This window comes from Triturus cristatus, chromosome 12 (assembly GCF_964204655.1).
Source record: "Triturus cristatus chromosome 12, aTriCri1.1, whole genome shotgun sequence".
NCBI lineage: Eukaryota > Metazoa > Chordata > Amphibia > Caudata > Salamandridae > Triturus > Triturus cristatus.
In genome coordinates this window covers 515,911,625-515,925,444 of record NC_140595.1, presented here as the reverse complement: position 1 = coordinate 515,925,444, position 13,820 = coordinate 515,911,625, and positions in this window count along the sequence as shown.

The window sequence follows — 13,820 nt, the reverse complement described above, 5'->3', positions numbered from 1 at the left end:
GTTGTGTAACCTAACTACTCTCTAAAGTTGTAATATAAAATATGTGCTGGGGAGTGTAACGTTGCATATGCACTGTGACAAAGATATGGATCCCAGATTGTAATATGTATGGCATAGCGCTGTGCGTTATAATATAGGCATCGAGGAAGGCATGTTAGATGGGGCAATATCACCCGTGCGAAGGCAAGTGTGGCATGACATATTCACGGGGTGGTGTTACAGTGCAGACAGAGGAGGGTAAAGCAAAAGAAGTGGTACTAGAGATAGGGAAAAGGAGAACAAAGGGCAAAAGAACAGAAATGCGAAGAACCGAGGGGTGAATAAGAATGGAGAGACAAGAAGAAAGGGAAAAACAGAGAAGTGAAGACAGAAAAGGGAGAAAGACAAGACAGAGGAAACAAGCATTGAAAGCGTGCGTCATCGTGATCACAATCGCTCTGAAAGCAAAAGTGATCGCGATGACGCACAAGTTTTCAAAGTGCTGCTGAAGGCTAGCGGCTCGCGCGTGCACGGTCGCGTCAACGCAAGCGCTAGGCCATCCAGCAGCACTTTGAACACTCGCATACAAAATGTCTCTCCGAGCTAGCGCATGCGCTGGGCTCAGCGAGACCTAAAAAGATGGGGGCTGTTTGTGACAGAGCCCCAATCTTTACAAATGTGCTGCAACGACCTTTTATCAGCACAGGAACCCATTTATGTTTACTAGATGTTCATCCCTAAGTCAAGAAGAATATTCAACTTTATTTTTTAGGTTCCTCTCCTTAATAAAACTTGCACTGAAATGTGCTTTTCAGCCCCAAGAAGTCCTAACCCTTCCATTGGGATGCTATGCAGCAGCACACTAGACATGTGATGTTTTGCACTGAGTTGAACCTCCAATCTATATTTACCTCGTTTTCTAATCCATTCTCTACTGCACACCTCTGCCTCCACCATCTTCATCACCATCTACACTTTGTTGTGAATGCTGTCTTGACAGTTATTGCTTTTAGGTCAATATGATATTCATTTTTGCCTTCATTTGAAGTGAGGAAATTTAGAAAGAGCAGGGAATTGTAGGCAAGTAGAGAGAGGCAAGGGACTGTGACAACGGCAAATGAAAAAGCAAAAACATAAATAAAATGTAAAGAGTGGGAAGAAGCAGGAGAAAAAATTTAAGGGGAGGATGACAGGGAGCAGGAGTGAAGGCAGACGGCATGGGAAGAAGGAAGAATGACTACAGGGATAAAGGGCAAGAAATGGGGCTGGATGAACACTGTTAAGGACCAGGTGAATGGCCTATGAATGATGCAGTAGCAGACGAAATGCACTGCAGGGCATGGGACGGAAAAAGCAGGCTTGGGCAGAAAAGCAAAAGGCAACTAATTAAAGTACTAAATTTCAAGTTTTGTCTGCGCACCAAGCTTGAGCTTTAAAATACACTCAATACATGCTGACATTAAAAAAGGCAAGGTACCTGGACTGTCACAGCAGCAAGTGTTAACCCACAGGACAACACTTGCTGGTTTGAAATTGGCAAAGCATTGTAGAAGGTGAAGCAGGCACCAGCTGACTGCAAAAATGGATCAGCTTGAGGAACAGCAGCAAGACCCACCAACTGCACAGCCAATATGCATTTCAAGTGAGCCTTTGAAATGTATGTGTCTCAGATCTAGAGCAAGGTATTCTCCTTTTTCCTTCATCTTAAGGTTTTCCAAGCACCAGCTGTCACTTGCAGAGATGGAAAAGGGGACCAAGAGGTGGACTCTACAATTGCCAAGCTGTCTGGGGCACACTATGCTTCTGCAGCAGAAAAAGTTCGTAGGCGCAGTGCGGGACCTGTTCATGCATAGTGCCAAGCTGGTCCATCTCTTCATTTTATTATGTGTCTGTCCACCAAACACACTGGGGAACTGGCACACAAGGGCCTTCTGTGAAGTGGACTATGAGAGGTTAGCATCCAGTTGTCCTCGCCAAGGTATAAGGGAATATTGCACCTCATGAGAGTCCCTTCTGTGATGTGGATTTCCTGCTCTAACTAAACTTAGACAAAGTGCAAGCACAAGGCGAAAGAGCACAGTGACGGATTGCTCTGCACCACTACCTGTGTACTGACCGTTAGAGTAACTGTATGACATAACATTATTGTTAACCCATCACCCTAAATCCAATACTGCATGACAGTCTCACAAGCAAGCCTTAGCTGGCTTGCCTCTGAGATAGAAAAGAAAGCCAGGGATATTTTACCCAGATAATCTGGACCGTTGCCTGCAGGACCATTTTTTAAAAGACCCTGTCCACACTAATAAACAGTGCCACTGGAATTCTGTAATTCTGTGTCCCAAACCTTTTTTTCATCATTACGGATTTGCATGTGCCACATATTGCAGATTTTAGCAGTAAAATGTGTTTCCAGCTCGAAAAGATCAAAAGTTACTGAAAATGCAGCAACATGTATTGCTGTTCAGTGGAAGGTCTTCTGCAAAGATTGACTGGCCAAAGAAGCAAAGTACCACCCATAACCCTATTTGCCAATACCACTTTGCAGGTTCTCATTTTTTTGGCCACTACTTGGATTTTCTTTTACAAGAAAAACCACAAACCACCTCCGCCCCAAGAGAATGTTAGATGCAATGCTATTGACAGAAAAGTCTTTACTGTCTGGTGGACACTGCACCATTGCAAACCCATTTAAAAAGAAAAACAAATATACCCTTCATTACATTTATATAGTGCTTGCCACCTCTCCTCAGGAGTATTAAGCGCTATATATAAATGCAATTGCACACAATACAGTTTTTTAATTTTCTGCCTTGTTTTCTTAGGAGCATTCAAAGTGCATCAGTCAAGTTAGGGAGGGGTCAGAGATTTCCTATTAAAGGCAGATGTTCTCTCATATCCCAGTCAGTCGTTAGCTCTCCTTTAAAACAATAGAGAAGGCTCAAAAACTTTGCCCTGCACAGAGAGCGCCCCCACCATGAGGTCTGCACCCTAGGACATTGTGAATCACAAGTAACCTCCATCCCTTCTTGAGCACAGGAGATGCTGAAACTGTCTTTTGTAAGAAAATAACATGCCTTCTCTGAGGCTGCTACCTGGACAGAGCTCTGCACGACCGGGCTTTCAATGATACAAGTACCCTAAAAGACGCGGCCCATGCAATGACTCACAACAGGGGTGGGGGGGGGGGGGGGTTGGCTGAAGTCTATTTTAGCCAAATGTGCGTGAGCACCTGCATCCATCTGCTGCTTACATCCTACCTTGATTTGCAGTCTGGGAAGGTCTATTTTCTGCCCCCTCTGTCTCCTTGTTCCTACTCCTACCAATCCTCCTCTCTTCATCTTCACTCCACCCATGGACCACAATAATGGGCAGAAGCAATGCACCCTCTAGTGTTTGTTTTGGGCAGAGGCAATGAGTTACCAGTGCTCTTTCGGTGCTGCCCACATCCACTTCAAGTAAAACTAGAATGATGGCCATCATCGCACAGTAAAAGCTGTGAGCACATTGTGCTGTTCCATGTAGTCTTTTTTTGGTTTCTATATTTCTCTTGCAATCTTTATTTCCCGTGGATAGCTCTGTTGTCACTGTCCGACTTCCTGTGGTGTGCCTGTGGCTAGGAATGGTGCACAGCAGCTGGTGTGTTGCGGGAAGTGCAGTGTCTAGCCTCCCTGTTGCCCTATTTCATACTACCTGTAGGAGTGTGGTGGGTTAGCATGATTACAGCAGCTGAACTCAAACATCTCCTATCATCATTTTATTTTTCTCTTTTGAGGAGTAACAGGTTTGGATTAACCCCACTGTTAATGGTGATAGAAAACTACCATCAGATGCTTAAGGTAGAGAGGTTTTAAGAAATATATGGCAGGTGACCACATTCTGCTAAATGCTTTTTTCTTATTCACCAAGAACCTGGGATATAGTGGATTTCATCAACCCCCATAGTGAATAAACAGGGAAGATCACCATCACACCTGCTGCGTTCCAAGCTCCCAGCGTTCCATCCATGAAAGAGGCGAGCATCTCAAATACTCTGGTGTTCTTGAAGGTTTTTTCGTAAACTGTGGCTGCTATATTTTAATTCACTTAAGCCAATCGTACTATTTATTGGTTGCAAAAAATGGTGGCAATTTGCGAAAACTATTGATGTGACCAGTAAAAGAGTTATTCAAACTGAGCTTGGTGCTAGTAGGTCAGTTCACAAAATTCTGATTCCGAGTGGGCCACACATCCACGGAAGGCCGCTGCGGATGTGAGAGCATTCTCTGTGGCTATCTTGGATAGCAGCAAGCATTGGCAAAATCAATAGGTTTCACAGATGGAAACTATTGGCTTTGCCATTGCTTATTCGTATTAAAAGCAGTGTACATCGACTACTGCTGTTGCTGTAATATATGATTGGCATTTCGCTTAAAATAAACACCCTCCTTTGTATCATCTTTACCTTCCCAACATACCAAAGGCCTCTTATAGACTTCAAAGCATTAACCCTCATGCACAACTTTCTCACCATTAAAATTTCAACTCTGTACCATAGTCATCCGTGCCAAGGACTTCCATAAAGGAATATACTGACCTTTCTTTGCAGACTCACAAGTTGAATGTCCACCATGCATCAAATATAGTCTTGTCTACTCTTTGTTTTGTTTTGTTTGGAAGCAGGGAAACAAGCTGGCGAAGGAGGAACCGCCTCAAAGGAGGCAGCGCTGCTGCATCTGAGATTAATTCCCGGCAAAATGACCCAGGCCATTTATCTGAAAACAAAGACAAAAGTTTGTATCACAGTGGGGGGAAGGCTGTGAACTTTGTAGTCAGTCAGTCAGTCATTCTTTATTCGATGATTAAAAAACACCATACAAGCACATATATACAAACAGTTAAAATACAATTAAATCTTTGTCAAGACCCTGACTGCTATTACATACAAAGTTAAAAGAGGAATTAGAAACAAGCATTGGCATAGCCAATAGGTCTCGCCTTTGGGACCTTACAAGTGTTTAGCCATGCAACCGTTGCATAACTAAATACTTATAAGGTCCCAAAGGCGAGACCTATTGGCTATGCCAAGCGGCCGCGAAAGTGATCGCAATCGCGATCAAACATCAAAGCGGCCGTGCGGCCGTGAAAGTGAAAGTAATCGCGGTAAAAGCGGCGCGCGCCCACACACATGCACTGTAGCTCTAGGCTGGCCTGGTAGCACTTTTTGGAGCCCTCTCAATAAGTCTCGCCTGACCCAGCGCATGACGCTGGGTCAGGCGAGACCTAAAAATGATCCATTATGGTGATGACAATCCCGCTTACTCTCTTGTTACCCTCAATCGCACCGCAACTTTAATAAAATTCATAATACAGCATAATGTCAAGGGGTCAACCGCTTTTTGCAAAAAAATTAGAGCCTCTTTGGCATGTTTAAATTTAGCTTGTTTTAAAATTCCTACCAAAAATCTGCGCCTAGGCGTTGAATAAAAGGAACATAGGAGTACAAAATGAAGGGTGTCCTGCGGAGATATATTGTTGCAGCCGCAGGCACCCTTCTGCTCAATTGGGAGTGTAAAACCTGGGGGATCAGCCAGTAAATAAGGTAAAAGATTGAGCCTAAAACGAGACATTAAAAATCTATCCTGGGCATTATGCATGAGATAAAGATACGGCTCTATTCCCTCGGTATTTTTTACAAAGCTATAGGCACTCACAGTACATTTGATCCCTTCACCCTCTGCTCTGTTTGTGGTTCTCTGGGCCAAAAAGGATCTCTTGATGGACAACTTATCTTGAGATACAATCGTTATAGGATTTGAAAAAAGATCCTTGCGGCCAAGGCTTTACAAACTGGTCAACACATATTTCAGCCATGGTATGCTCATACTTTTGTCCCTTCCCATGCAGTCGCTTAAAATTTGTCTGCTTAAAGTAGCCTCGGGATTAGACCAGATTTTTAGCCATGCCAAAATAGGTCTAAATTTAACCAAGTCTTCTAAGTATGGCCTCCCTAATTCTCTATGGGCTATTACAGCTGGGGTGCTCTGTGGTATTTTCAGGATTGAGCGTAAAAATTTGTTTTCCTCCCACTGTAATTGCTGGATGTTAGCAAAGCCCCATACTTCTGCACCATAGATGGCCTTGGAACAACAGATAGAGCCATAAAGATTCATTGTTTGTTCAGGGGACCATCGGCCCACTCTCCGCCCATAGCCATTGGAGGATATCCATTTACAGCAGCGTTCCTCCACCAGGGGCTTAAATTGTAAAGAGCCATCAAATAGTAAGCCCAGATACGAGAAGGACTGTACCTTTTCTAGTGTGTGGCTTCCCATCTTGTAAGAGAAGCTGGTGCAAGGTTTATTGCCTGTCAACATCACATATGATTTACCCAAATTGACCGACAGGTCTAAAATTTCCCTAAACTTTACAAATCTGTAGGCTCTTAGGGGGTACGTGCAAGTAGGACCGCGTCATCCGCGTATAAAAGTACCGGGATGGGACGCGATCCTACACTTGGGCAATCAGTTTTTAAATTAGTCAGGGACTTCTCCAAGTTATTAATGTAGAGTGAGAATAAAAAGGGGGCCAGAATACAACCTTGCCTCACCCCGCTAGTACATGGGAAAGGTTCAGTCATCCCCCCATCCATGTTGTAGCGTACCTTTGCAGTGGTGTCCCTGTGTAACTCCCTCAAGATATTAATCAATCCCAGATCTATCCCCAAATGAGTCATCATAGTCCAAAGTTTATCCCTGTTCACGTGGTCAAAGGCAGCTGCCAGGTCCATAAACCCCAAATAAACAGCTTCATTATTGGCTTTAGTGTATTTCGCTACCAGCATATACAGGTTCAAGCATTGGTCACTTGTGGATCTACCTGTTCTAAAGCCATACTGGATGTCTGAGATAATATTGTTCTCCTCAGTCCACTCAGTAAGGCGATTTAGAATTACCCGGCCCAGTATCTTAGCTGACACATCAATCAGTGAGATTGGTCGATAGCATTGTGGATTGTCCCTGTTCCCCTTTTTAAAAATTGGGACAATTATGGCCGAGGACCAAGTTCGGGGTAAGCCACACCTAATGGCGGCATTTATCACTAGTGAGTATTGGGGCCCATAACTCAACATTACTCAAGAACAGATCCGGTGGTGTCCCATCGGGGCCAGGGGCCTTGTTTTTTGTCAAACCCTCAATTCCCACAATGATTTCGTTTAGGGTAAAATCCACTGCCTGCCCCTGCTTTACTGTCTCCCCCTCCTCTGGTGCGGAAACTATTCTGTGATTATACAGACCCTTGAAATGTGTGAGCAACTGTCCCGGGAGAATATTTGTCCCAATCTCAGGGACATTACTGTCCTGGAAGCAAGGTTTATTAATTATTCTCCAGAACTCTGTAATGTCTCTCCTTTCTGCAGCCTCCCTTAAATCGGACCATGCTTCTCCCTGTAGGATATCTTTCCTTCTCTTAATCTCCTTCTTATATGTGAGTCTACACTGGGCTACTTTTTGTTTGTCCCTTGGCCTTTTTTTAAGACTACATTTAAGTTCCCTTAGAGCGCGTGAACAGTCCCTGTCAAACCATCTCGGGCAATTATTATTCCTTATTGGAGCACTTGATTTTAGAAGCCCGTCTACCAGGCTAGTTATTTGCCGAATGAGTCAAGTAACAGTGGCCCCTCTACTGTAGTATCAAGGCACTCATCAAATGCAGTTTTCCCTATGTCCATGAGAGATTTATAAAAATTTTCCCCATCTATTTTTGACCACCTAAGCCGCCTCCCCTGGTCTGTTACACTCAGAGGTGCCACCTGGCTGTTCCCTCCTGCACTGGGTCAGGTGAAGAAGCTCCATTACAACGGGGTTGTGGTCACTGAATGGGCTCCACTCAATCCCTACAGATATGATCCTCTTTTTTAGGGAACTGGATATTACAATATAATCAATAAATGACGAGCACCCTCGCCCCTTAAAAGTGGGGGGAGCATCCCGTCCTTCTTCAGGTCCATCATGTTCATCGTGTGCACCAAATCATGAGTGTCTAAAAATTTGGTGAAGGCCATGCCTTCTTGTGTGTGGTCAAATTGGGGTCCATTCTTGACTGGGTAATGTGACCATTCAGCATCAGTAGGAAGTAAAGCTGGGCAAAGATGGCAATTAAAATCGCCCATGACTATAATAGTAGGAGCTGGTGCCCCCTTGCTAGCTTCCATCTCTTGGTTTAATCTGTAGTCAATTTCCTGGAGGAATGGGTTATATTCTCCTGATATCCCCGTGTTATAAATTTTAAACACAGGCAGCCTTAGCCCTTTGCCCTTAAACCTCGCGGCCTGAAAGTTCTGGGAGGACCAGGTCATGCTTGTCCATGTGCCTTAAAGATTTAAAACAACATATATGGACAGACCTCCCCTAGCTCTGCCTGATCTTGACTTTTGTGCGGGAACAAAAAAACATTTATACCCTGGCATATGGAAGGGACTATTATCAACCGCCCAGGTCTCCTGTAGGCTAATTATCTGGTACTGGTTTATATACTGCCACCACTCACAGTTATTTGCCAGTCCGGCTATATTCCAGGAGATGAGTTGTAAGCCTTCCTCAGAGTTATGTGTGCCAACTATGCCAGCAGGGATAGATATTGTGTTAGACAGTCCTTCCATGATTCCTATATGCCCTGATACTAACCCACTGCTCAATAATATTTGGTCATTTCCCCCATCCCTTATCTCACTCAGATCTAGGATATCTCCCCCCTCTGATATAGTTATATGTACTGGAATTTTAACTGTGCTCTCCCCCCTACATTTTCGTGGTGTGTCAACCTCCTCCATAGGCCAAGGAACTTGGGGGGCGTTGTTTTGTGGTGTATCTATCCCTACCTCTTGCAATTCCTGAGAGATCGTATTCCTCCCTTCTCTTCTTTGGCAAGAATCTGCTGGGGATGAGGAGCTAATAAGTCAATCATTCTCCTCTAGCATTGCCAGGGGACTGAACCTATTTCTCCAACTTGGTAGTCCAAGGTTCCTCGATATGAGACCATCACAAGCATGCCCTTGGACCCTATGTGAGTTAGGTCTCTCCATAAATCTCCCAGATTGGGATGGAGCATCATAAGGTACTGGGTGTCTGGGGTAAAAATATCCCAATGGCAGTGATTTTATGCGGCTGATATGATTAACAGACCCACATGCCGTTATGTGTTCCACTACTCTCTTGTCCCTGAAATTGACTATGATACAATTGCCCACAATATCTTTACGTCTAGTACCTACCCAATTTACCCTTCTGACATGTAATATTTCCCCATTCCCGTTTTCATTGCCAGTCAAGGGTTTGTTATTATTAAGCCAATGTGTGACCTTGTTACGTAGTTCCAGATGTGTCTCATTCTGATCTCCTTTTAGTTCAGGTGCTCCTGCAAGGACTACTACGTAGGGGCACGCTTCCGGTGGTAAATTAATTGTGGGCAAAACATTAGACAATGTCCTGGGGACATCAGTATCAGACTGATTTGTTGATTTCTCCTTTGGGATTAGGGGCTGTTTTGTTAGTTGTGATACAGGTAACAATTGCTCAGATGAGCCCTGACCGATCTGTGGCACCCTTACACTTGAAGTCGTGGCTCTGTCCTGGTGCACAGGGTGACCTAGTGCTTCGGGGATCTGTCTCCCTGAGGATTGCAAATCATTCTGCCCCCTCGGTTGAGTAGCCGTCTGAGGGCTTATATTAATATCAGGGGTAGCTATAGTGTTATGCGACTCCACTGTTGTTCCCAGGGTCCTGCCTCTATTTTTTACCTCGTTCAGGATTTTATCTAGCCTGATAGTCAATGGTTTTATTTGACTTACTATAAATGATTCAAGATGGGTTTGTAAATCTAGCACTATTTGAGTCACCCATGTGGGCGCGACTGATACCAGGGGTACCTTATCTGCCCACCCCTCCCTTGATCTGCTTCTTATTTTACTTTGGGGTTTACTGGATCTACTTTGCCTCACATTCGGCTTTTTTAAACAGACATTCCGTTTCCTATTCCTTTGACGTGGATTACTAAGGACCGATACCCCCATGTTTAGCCCAATATCCGGCTGCGCACAAGGAAGATCTTGATCCAAATTTTCTGGCGAGCAGAAAGGTGAGTTAATCGTTACTTCACTTGGTGGACCTAACGTTGAGGCAGGTGACTCCAATGGTGGTATTAGGGACAGGCGTCTCTCGGTGCGCTCAATCTCGCATGATACCGCCCCAATTGCTTTCTGTAACATGCGATCGATTGCCGTTGGCTTTGAGACTAGGTGCGGGTCTATGCTTTTATCTGGTGAAAGTACCTGTCGCAAAGAGGGTGAGTTAGGCTTTGCTCTAACCGAGCGAGTTTTAACCTTGCGTACCATACTGTTGACACAAATGGTAAAACAACCGCAAAAGAAACAGAAAAGAGAAAAAAATTAAAAAGCACATAAAAGCAATCTATCCCCAAGTCAATAAATCACTTGCGTTTTTTTGTGGGTCCCAAGTTTCAATACACAAGATCAAATGTCCTCCTCCTTTCTCACAGGCAGTGGTAAATTCGTGTCCCCTACTTGATACAGCCACGAGGGGGGGCCCGGCTCGGCCTCCTTCGGTCCCCGACGGCCACAGACGGCCCGCCCTTTGCCCGGGCTTAGCCCGGCTCACGCCTGCGCGTGTCCCGCGTTGCGGGAGGTGCGAGGTACTGATAAACAGTCCCTGGTGTCAGGGGGCGGGGCTCCAATGCTCTCTGTGCCCCTCGGGCTCCTGGGGCTAGTAGTCCTTAGTTGTGGCACTCTCTCTGGCCCCACAGTGCAGCGAAGCACGTCCTGCGAAGCACGTCCTGCGAAGCGGGAGGCGCGAGGCGCTGATAAACAGTCCCCGGTGTCAGGGGGCGGGGCCTCCAATGCTCTCTGTGCTCCTCGGGCTCCTGGGGCTAGTAGTCCTTAGTTGTGGCACTCTCTCTGGCCCCACAGTGCTGCGAAGCGGGAGGCGCGAGGCGCTGATAAACAGTCCCCGGTGTCAGGGGGCGGGGCCTCCAATGCTCTCTGTGCCCCTTGGGCTCCTGGGGCTAGTAGTCCTTAGTTGTGGCACTCTCTCTGGCCCCACAGTGCTGCGAAGCGCATCCCGCGAAGCGGGAGGCGCTGATAAACAGTCCCCAGTGTCAGGGGGCGGGGCCTCCAATGCTCTCTGTGTCCCTCGGGCTCCTGTGGCTAGTAGTCCTTAGTTGTGGCACTCTCTCTGGCCCCACAGTGCTGCGAAGCACTCCAATCAAAAAATACTCCGTGCTCTGTGATCTCTGCAATCCGGTGAAATGCCAGCTCCCCACTCTCTACTCCACCCGGTGAAATGGCCGGTAATGTCAGCTGAAGCAAACTGGTTTTCCAATGGCCGCAGCTTCCCTTATAGCAATGGCACCACGAAGCAATTCCCCCCCAAAAAGTTTTTTTTAAAAATACCGCTCTGTCTGCTTCACGCAAATTGCCTGGAGACTTACCGATTAAATTAATTAGCGGGAAAGAGTTTCAGGTAGTCCGCATAGATAGCGAACATCAATACAGAAAGGTGCAACTTCTATGCTAGAATGCTCGTATGCAGCGGGCGTGCCGTGCTTAATAGCCTCCGCATTTCCGATGACTGTTGCTTTCCTTATAGCAGCGGGACCATGAAGCAACTCCACAAAGAAGACACCACAAAAGGCACCACAAAAGGCACCGCGAAAGAGCAGTTTAGCAAGGCCCCCGAGCCCCGTGAGCCTTCCCGGCGGATTAAACAGCGGCGGTTACCACGCGCTTCTGCCATCAATTCTGGATGCCCCCGTCCGTCCGCGTCTGTCTCCAAGGACTGCCACAGGCTCTTCCACCAAGGAGAAACTGCTTCGAAGCCCGACATACGCCTAAAATCTTCAAGCGTGCCTGGAAGGTTGCGGGCAGCCGAGAAACCAAGAAAACAGAGGATTTGTAGTCTAATGTCCCCTAATTTCTTTCTTTTCTTCCCTTTAAAAAATACGGTTTCCCCGGGGCTTAGAAATCCCCGAGTTGAAAGTTGTTAATGATTTAAATAAAAGAAAAACAACAAAACTAATGAATTGGGCCAGTTAAAGAATGGGGCTTCTGAATGTAAAAGCTTTGTGTTCACTAACGGGCCAGAGCCTTTCATCTTCCTCTTGCAGACGTGCTGTTCATTGTCTGCTGCCACAAAGTAGCAAATATTGTTTGTTTTCAGTGCAAAACCCAGGTCCCTGGAAACTTTGATGAGTTTCTGTGACTTACTGTCACCTACCGTTCCTGTCAGCCATGGGAGATAAAAGTTGATGGACTCATGGTGTCAGGCCCAAATCCTTCATTGACACATCGCCTTGTCTTCAAACACTCTTGTAAATGAATAAGCGTCGAGATAGTAATGTGTCCGTAATGGGCTGCTGGATAAGCGCCATTGTTTGTACACTGATCCTGGCTTCCCCAGGACCTAACATCCCCGAACCTCCACAAATTAACACCTCACTGAGATCAAAGCCCGCGCCTTTCTTTCTGCAATTAACTGCGAGTATGGCTGAGCAAATGAGGCTCGCTTAAGCTCTCAAAGTCCAGGAAAAATATTCTTTTTGTTCCAAACTAGTTGTCGAACCTTGGTGTCCCCGCTGGAAGCATAGGTTTCAAAATGCAGCTCGTTGGTTCAGCTCGTTTATGACGTCCCAACGATGCAAAATATTTAAATAAAAACAATCTGAGCATTTCAAAATATGTCGTTTTTCTTTGCCTCCCTCCACGGATAAGGAAACGCGCTATAATTACTTTAATAATGAGCCGCTGTCATTTCTGAAAACGAGACCTATTGGCTATGCCAAGCCGCCGTGCGCCGAAAGTGATTGCGATCGCGATCAAACATCAAGTGAAAGTAATCGCGGAAAAGCATGGCGCGCCCGCCCATGCACATGCACTGTAGCTGTAGGCTGGCCTGGTAGCACTTTTTGGAGCCCTCGCAAAAAGTCTCGCCAGACCAGCGCATGCGCTGGGTCAGGCGAGACTTAAAAACGGCCACAGGGCGTGTTTACACAGTGGTGAAGGGAGGGAACGGGGTCTGAGTTAACATGTGCAACCACGCCCTGTGGCGCGTTTTAAATTGGGGAAATAATTCTCCTTCAATCCTGAGGGCCAACTAGCCCACCAGGTGCTTCCAGTAAGCGCCACTGCGCTGCGTTGCAGAGAGGTGGTCTAGGCCGTGTCCCTTTTTATATCTCTCTGCAACGCAGCTCTGTGGCGCTTACTGGAGGTACCTAGTGGTCTAGTTGGACCCTAGGGACCCTCAGGATATAAGGGGACTTAATCTCCCAACTTAAAACGGCCACAGGGCATGTTTACTCTGTGGGGAAGGGAGGGGACGGGGCCTGAGGTGACGTGTGCAAACACGCCCTGTGGCGCGTTTCAAGAGGTAGTTTTAATCCCCTGCCCTATTATATACTAGGGGCTTAAAGAGGAGGTCATGCTAATCACAGGGGGACCCCAACGCATAGTGTTCCCTAGTGTATGTAGGTGTTTTCACTGTATTCTGAGTGTCTTTTAACATAGCACTGGCTCTAGGACTGGTTAGTCAGACTCAGTTACCACCAGTATCCGTCTGAAAAAGTTGAGGGTACAGGAAGATTTTGCAACAAGGCTTCTTTCTGCTCTTCTGTTTGTTCATTCTGCACGTTATCCTTCTTCCTGCACTTTTCTTCGTCTTTGAGGACTTCTGTTGCTTCTTTCTGCATTTCTTTTTTTTCTTTCTGTGCGTTTTTTCTTCTTTCTTCACATGTCCAATCTCTGTAGGCATAGTTAGAAATTAACATTTAAAAACCCTTTGAAATCCACTGAA